The sequence below is a fragment of the Mirounga angustirostris genome, unplaced genomic scaffold (genome assembly GCF_029215605.1).
Source record: "Mirounga angustirostris isolate CCGP_5_RB_7025 unplaced genomic scaffold, mMirAng1.0.hap1 SCAF_3, whole genome shotgun sequence".
Taxonomy (NCBI): domain Eukaryota; kingdom Metazoa; phylum Chordata; class Mammalia; order Carnivora; family Phocidae; genus Mirounga; species Mirounga angustirostris.
The window spans coordinates 11,327,812-11,334,520 of NW_026991711.1; the positions used below are offsets into that span (position 1 = coordinate 11,327,812).

Sequence of the window (6,709 nt, forward strand, 5' to 3'; positions counted from 1 at the left end):
CGTTAAGCGTCTGCCTTCAGCTCAGGTCATAGTCCCAGGGTCCTGGAATCGAGCCCCACATCGGGCTCCCTGCTCCGCGGGAAGCCTGCTTCTCCCTCTCCCTCTGCCCCTGCTTGTGTTCCCTCTCTCGCTGTGCCTCTCTCTGTCAAATAAATAAATAAAATCTTTAAAAAAAAAAGTTAATCTTTACCCTCAATTATTTAAAATGCTTCCTTTGTCATATACTAAATTTCCATATACACTTGAAATTGTTTCCACTGGTTTGTCTGTTAGCCAGGCATCAACACCACATTGTTTTAATTATAGGGTCTCTACAATAATTTTTAATAATGTGGTAAGGCCAACCCCTCTAATTGCTCTTCCTTTTGAAGATATTCATGAGTATTCTTGCTTATTTATTTTTCTATATGACGTTTAGGATTCAGTGCCAGGAAAATAATTTGCTGGCATCTTTTTGGGGAATTACCTTAAGTTAATATATTAACTTGGAGAAACTTGAAATATTTATGATGTTAATTGATCCTATCCAAGAACAAGGAATGTGTTTCTATTTTTGTTTAATCACACTACTGTGATTTTTCAGGACTGTTTCAAAATCTTCCTCATATAGGTTTGATCCATAATCTCTTAAAACAATGTTTCCCCTCTTCTACGTAACTAGGTCAATGGAGTATGGCCAATCATAGTAGCAGCTCTTCTCTTTGAGGAGAGATGAAGAAGTGGGCTGACAGAGAAGGAAACAAAAGAGCAAATATCTTCTATGTTCTACTTTCCCTGAGGTTAGCTCTGTCAGCCCCACTGAGGGTTTTACCCATGTGTATGTTGCTAGCTATCCTGCTATAGAGTACTCATTGAAACATCGTCTTTAGTAAGCTTTACTGGACAATATGGCTGAACATAATGTGGAATGGGAAACAGACCAGAGACTGAATATAGAAATCTAGTGTGTAATGGGGCTTTGGAGTTAAGTTATTCTATTTTTTACTCAAGTCAGAGACTTGTAATGGGACACCTCATCTGCCCAATGAGTTGATTCCAGAAGGAGTCAGAGGAGAGATAACAAGGATCAGGCAAGTGGTTTCACAAAGGTGAAAGCAGGACTTCCCTGGTACTCTGTTGGATGTCTCTGGTGTGCGAGGCAGCTGTACTCCAGGTTAACTCCAGGCTTGCTTTAAAACCTAATGGAGTTCCCTGTTGCCGAGCGATGTTGAACACTTTTTCATGTGTCTGTTGGCCATTTGGATGTCTTCTTTGGAAAAATGTCTGTTCATGTCTTCTGCCCATTTCTTGATTGAATTATTTGTTCTTTGGGTGTTGAGTTTAATAAGTTCTTTACAGATTTTGGATACTAGCCCTTTATCTGATATGTCATTTGCAAATATCTTCTCCCATTCTGTCGGTTGTCTTTTGGTTTTGTTGACTGTTTCCTTTGCTGTGCAAAAGCTTTTTATCTTGATGAAGTCCCAATAGTTCATTTTTGCCCTTGCTTCCCTTGCCTTTGGCGATGTTTCTAGGAAGAAGTTGCCACGGCTGAGGTCGAAGAGGTTGCTCCCTATGTTCTCCTCTAGGATTTTGATGGACTCCTGTCTCACATTTAGGTCTTTCATCCATTTTGAGTCTATTTTTGTGTGTTGTGTAAGGAAATGGTCCAGTTTCATTCTTCTGCATGTGGCTGTCCAATTTTCCCAACATCATTTGTTGAAGAGACTGTCTTTTTTCCATTGGACATTCTTTCCTGCTTTGTCGAAGATTAGTTGACCATAGTATTGAGGGTCCATTTCTGGGCTCTCTGTTCTGTTCCTTTGATCTATGTGTCTGTTTTTGTGCCAGTACCATACTGTCTTGATGATTACAGCTTCATAATAGAGCTTGAAGTCCAGAATTGTAATGTCACCAGCTTTGCTTTTCTTTTTCAACATTCCTCTGGCTATGCGGGGTCTTTTCTGGTTCCATACAAATTTTAGGATTATTTTTTCCATTTCTTTGAAAAAAGTAGATGGTATTTTGATAGGAATTGCATTAAATGTGTAGATTGCTCTAGGTAGCATTGACATCTTCACAATATTTGTTCTTCCAATCCATGAGCATGGAACAAAGAACATTTCTTTGTGTCTTCCTCAATTTCTTCCCTATTTTATAGTTTTCTGAGTACAGATTCTTCGCCTCTTTGGTTAGGTTTATTCCTAGGTATCTTACGGTTTTGGGTGCAATTGTAAATGGGATCGACTCCTTAATTTCTCTTTCTTCTGTCTTGTTGTTGGTATATATAAATGCAACTGATTCCATATCAAAACCTCAATGAGATACCACCTCACACCAGTCAGAATGGCTAAAATTAACAAGTCAGGAAACGACAGATATTGGCGAGGATGTGGAGAAAGGGGAACCCTCCTACACTGTTGGTGGGAATGCAAGCTGGTGCAGCCACTCTGGAAAACAGTATGGAGGTTCCTCAAAAAGTTGAAAATAGAGCTACCCTACGACCCAGCAATTGCACTACTGAGTATTTACCCCAAAAATACAAATGTAGTGATCTGAAGGGGTATGTGCACCCTAATGTTTATAGCAGCAATGTCCACAATAGCCAAACTATGGAAAGAGCCAAGATGCCATCAACAGATGAACGGATAAAGAAGATGTGGTATACATATATATATACAATGGAATATTATGCAGCCATCCAAAAAAAAACAAACAAACACAAAATCTTGCCATTTGCAACGATGTGGATGGAACTAGAGGGTATTATGCTGAGTGAAATAAGTCAATCAGAGAAAGACATGTATCATATGGTCTCATTGATATGAGGAATTCTTAATCTCAGGAAACAAACTGAGGGTTGCTGGAGTGGTGGAGGATGGGAGGGATGGGGTGGCTGGGTGGATAGACATTGGGGAGGGTATGTGCTATGGTCAGCGCTGTGAATTGTGTAAGACTGATGAATCACAGACCTGTACCTATGAAACAAATAATACATTATATGTTAAAAAAAAAAAGAAGAAGAAGAAGAAGACAGTAGGAAGGGAAAAATGAAGGGGGAGAAATCGGAGGGGGAGACGAACCATGAAAGACTATGGACTCTGAGAAACTGAGGGTTTTAGAGGGTAGGGGGGTGGGGAGATGGGTTCGCCTGGTGATGGGTATTAAAGAGGGCATGTATTGAATGGAGCACTGGGTGTTATATGCAAACAATGAATCATGGAACACTACATCAAATAAACAAACAAACAAATAAATAAATAGGGGGAAAAAACAACCCCCCCCCAAAAAAAAACCTAATGGAGTAACAGAGAGTATATAAACAAAGGAGGTATAGGAGGAGAGGGTAAAGCTTCTTTCTTTTTTCAAACCCTTCCAGCTCCTCTTCAGCTCAGAGAACAAAGAGATTATGTCAGACCAGCAGCAATCTTGTGTTAATAATGCTCAGCCATCTCTCTGTTGATACTATCATTTAAGCTTCTTCTGGGACCCTTGAGTTACCAGATTAGCAAAATAAAAGGCCTCCTGTTCCCAAAGATTTCCCCGGCTTTGAACCTTTCCTAGTCCCCTTATTCTTAAAATGACCAGAACATCCAATATAATAGCGTACTATGCACCTGGAATAAGGAACAAAGAAAATCTCTATATACAACAGTGGAGTGATTGCTAGGATATATTGTTGAGAGAAAGAAATCAAGACAGGGGTACCTGGCTGGCTCAGTTGGTAGAGCCTGCAACTCTTGATCCTGAGGTTGTGAGTTCAAGCCCCATATTAGGTGTGGAGCCTTCTGAAAGAAAGAAAGAAAGGAAGAAAGAAAAAGAAAGAAAGGGAGGTCAAGGTAGAGAAAAGTATGTAGAGCATGCTACCATTTATCTAAGAAAGGAGGATAACAGATATATATAGATAATGCTTATATTAAAGACAAAAACAGATAATCCATAGCCCTCGATTCCATTCCTGCTGCCCGTCCGACCTGCTCACACCCAGAAAGCTGGTAGCTCCATTGAGCCATGTGTGGCATTTGCGCCCTTTTTGGCAGTGACGACTGTCTCTCTGATCAGTGTCTGAGTGCTATGAAGATCACACACAGAGGTCCAGATTCATTTCATCTTCAGAATGTCAACAGATACATGAACTGCTGCTTTGGATTTCACTGGTTGGCAGTGGCTGACCAACTGTTTGGAACACAGCCAATTTGAGCAAAGAAACATCCTTACTTGTGGCTCTGTTACAATGGTGAAATCTACAACCACAAGGAGATGAAACACATCTCCTTTTGAATTTAATTATCCTTTAATTCTCCTTTTGAATTTATTTTTTTTTTTAAGTTTTGTGGGGTTTTTTAAATGATTTTATTTATTTATTTATTTGGACAGAGAGAGAGCATGTGCGCACAAACAGGGGGAGCAGCAGAAAGAGAGGGAGAAGCAGGGTCCCCGCTGAGCAGGGAGCCCAACGTGGGGCTCTATCCCAGGACCCTGGGATCATGACCTGAGCTGAAGGTAGACACCCAATGACTGAGCCACCCAGGCGTCCCTGAATTTATTTTGAATTTAATCACTAGACCAAAATTAATGGTGAGATCATCCTTCATTGTTATGACAAAGGAGGAACTGAGCAAATAATTTGTATGTTGGATGGGGAGCTTGCATTTATTTTATGGGATACCACCAATACGAAAGTGTTCCTGGGCACAGACACCTATGGAGTCAGACCCTTGTTTAAAGCCATGCTAGAAGATGGATTTTGGGCTGTGTGTTTAGAAGCTAAAGGTCTTGTTAACCTGAAGCACATCACAACTCCTTTATCAAAATGGAGCCTTTAAAAAAAAAAAAGTGAAAAAAAAAATAAAAATAAATTAAAAAAAAAAAGTGGAGGCTTTTCTTCTGGGACACTATCAAATTTTGGATTTAAAGTCAAGTGACAAAGTTGCATCCGTGGAAATGGTTAAATATCATCACTGTAGAGACAAATGCCTGCATGCTGTCTCTAACAGTGTAGAGAAACTACTCCCAGGTATTGATGTGGAAACTGTGGAGAGAAGATGAGGAGAACTGGAGACAGCAAGTATAGACAACTCTTTCAAGGACTTTTGCTATAAAGGAGAGGGAGAGATGGAAGACGAGAGATGGTATAGCTTGTGTGGATGTGCAAATGCTATCAATGATCCAATAGAGAGGACAAACTGATAATGCAAGAGACAGTTCCCTTAAAACGGAAACTCAAGGCAAACCTGTTGTGATTCCATGGTGGTAAAGTAATGTTTGCTTGGGGAAGCAGATTTATTCATGTTCTTTTTTCCTCTTCATATACATGCCTACTTTGGGGTCCTTTTTTTACAGATCCTTTTTGACAATGCTATTGAGAAACATTACATGACAGAAGGACTGGATGCCTTTTATCAGGGGGCTTGGATTCCAGCTTGGCTGCTTTCACCCTGCTGAAGCAGCTAAAAGAGGCTCTGGTACAGTATGCTCTCCAGACATTTGCAATTGGCATGGAAGACAGTCCCCATTTACTGGCTGCTGGCAAGGTAGCAAATGAACACCATGAAGTCCTTTTTGACTCTGAGGAAGGCATTCAGACACTGAATAAAGTCACATTTTCCTTGGAAGCTTAGGACCTTACAACAGTTACACTTCAGGAGATAGGTATTTAATTTCCAAGTACATCTGGAAAAACACAAATAGCATGGTGATCTTCTCTGGACAAGGATGAGATGTACTTCTACAGAGTTACTTATCTTTCCACGAAAACAACTTCTTCTAAAAAGGCCAATGAGAGTGAGAAACTTCTGCAGGAACTCTGTTTGATGTTGTTCTCCACACAGATCAAACTACTGCTATCCTTGGACTTGAACTGAGAGTCCCATTCCTGGATCTTTGATTTTCTTCCTATCACTTGTCTCTGCTACCAGCAATGAAAATTCCAAAGAATGGGATAGAAAAACATATCCCAGGAGAGAATATTCAGACTCTAATCTGATCCTTACAGAGATTCTCTGGTGACCAACTTCTGTTGGTCCCTTCAGGGATGGGATAACCTTAGTTAATAATTGCTGGTTTAAGATTTTACAGGAAAAGGGACACCTGGCTGGCTCAGTTGGTGGAGCGTGTAACTTTTAATCTTGGGGTTGTGAGTGCGAGCCCCATGTTGGGTTTATTTTACTTAAAAATATTTTTAAAAAAGGATTTTATAGGAATATATGGACAGCAGGTTGATGATGCTATTATGGCGACTGCAAGACAAAAATTTCCCTCAGTACTCCTCAAACTTACAAAGGCGATTACTACCATTAATCTTTGAATGCCGCTACCCAGGCCAGACTGACCAGCTGACCAGTTACTGGATGCCCAAGCAGATCAATGCCACCAACCCTTCTGCCTGCACTCTGACCCGTTACAAGCTACCAAAGCTGAGACATTCCCTAAAGTATTGACGGAAAGTAAATGTTCCTTCTTGTGAAGGCCAGTGGGACTAGAGGCAGGTGGGGCCATCCGCCCATGGGTACTTGAGTATGAAAAAAAAAGTTTCAAATCTAAAAAACAAAGGGAAAATAAATCATAAAATTAAAAAGAAATTGCTACCAATGGGGTGGGAGGAGGAACAGGATAGCGGAGACAGAGATAAAAGCCAGACAGGTTTTGTATACTTGACTTTGAAACCATGTAAATATTTTACATAGATCTAAAACAAGATTAAATTTTAGCAACCTCCAAGTATCTAAAG

At 40.3% G+C, this 6,709-nt stretch overlaps 1 pseudogene; it reads left to right on the top strand.

Annotated features, from left to right (window-relative positions):
• Positions 1 to 3,990: 3,990 nt before the first annotated feature.
• On the top strand, positions 3,991 to 6,419 carry LOC123839269 (asparagine synthetase [glutamine-hydrolyzing]-like; annotated as a pseudogene).
• The last annotated feature ends 290 nt before the right edge of the window (positions 6,420 to 6,709 follow it).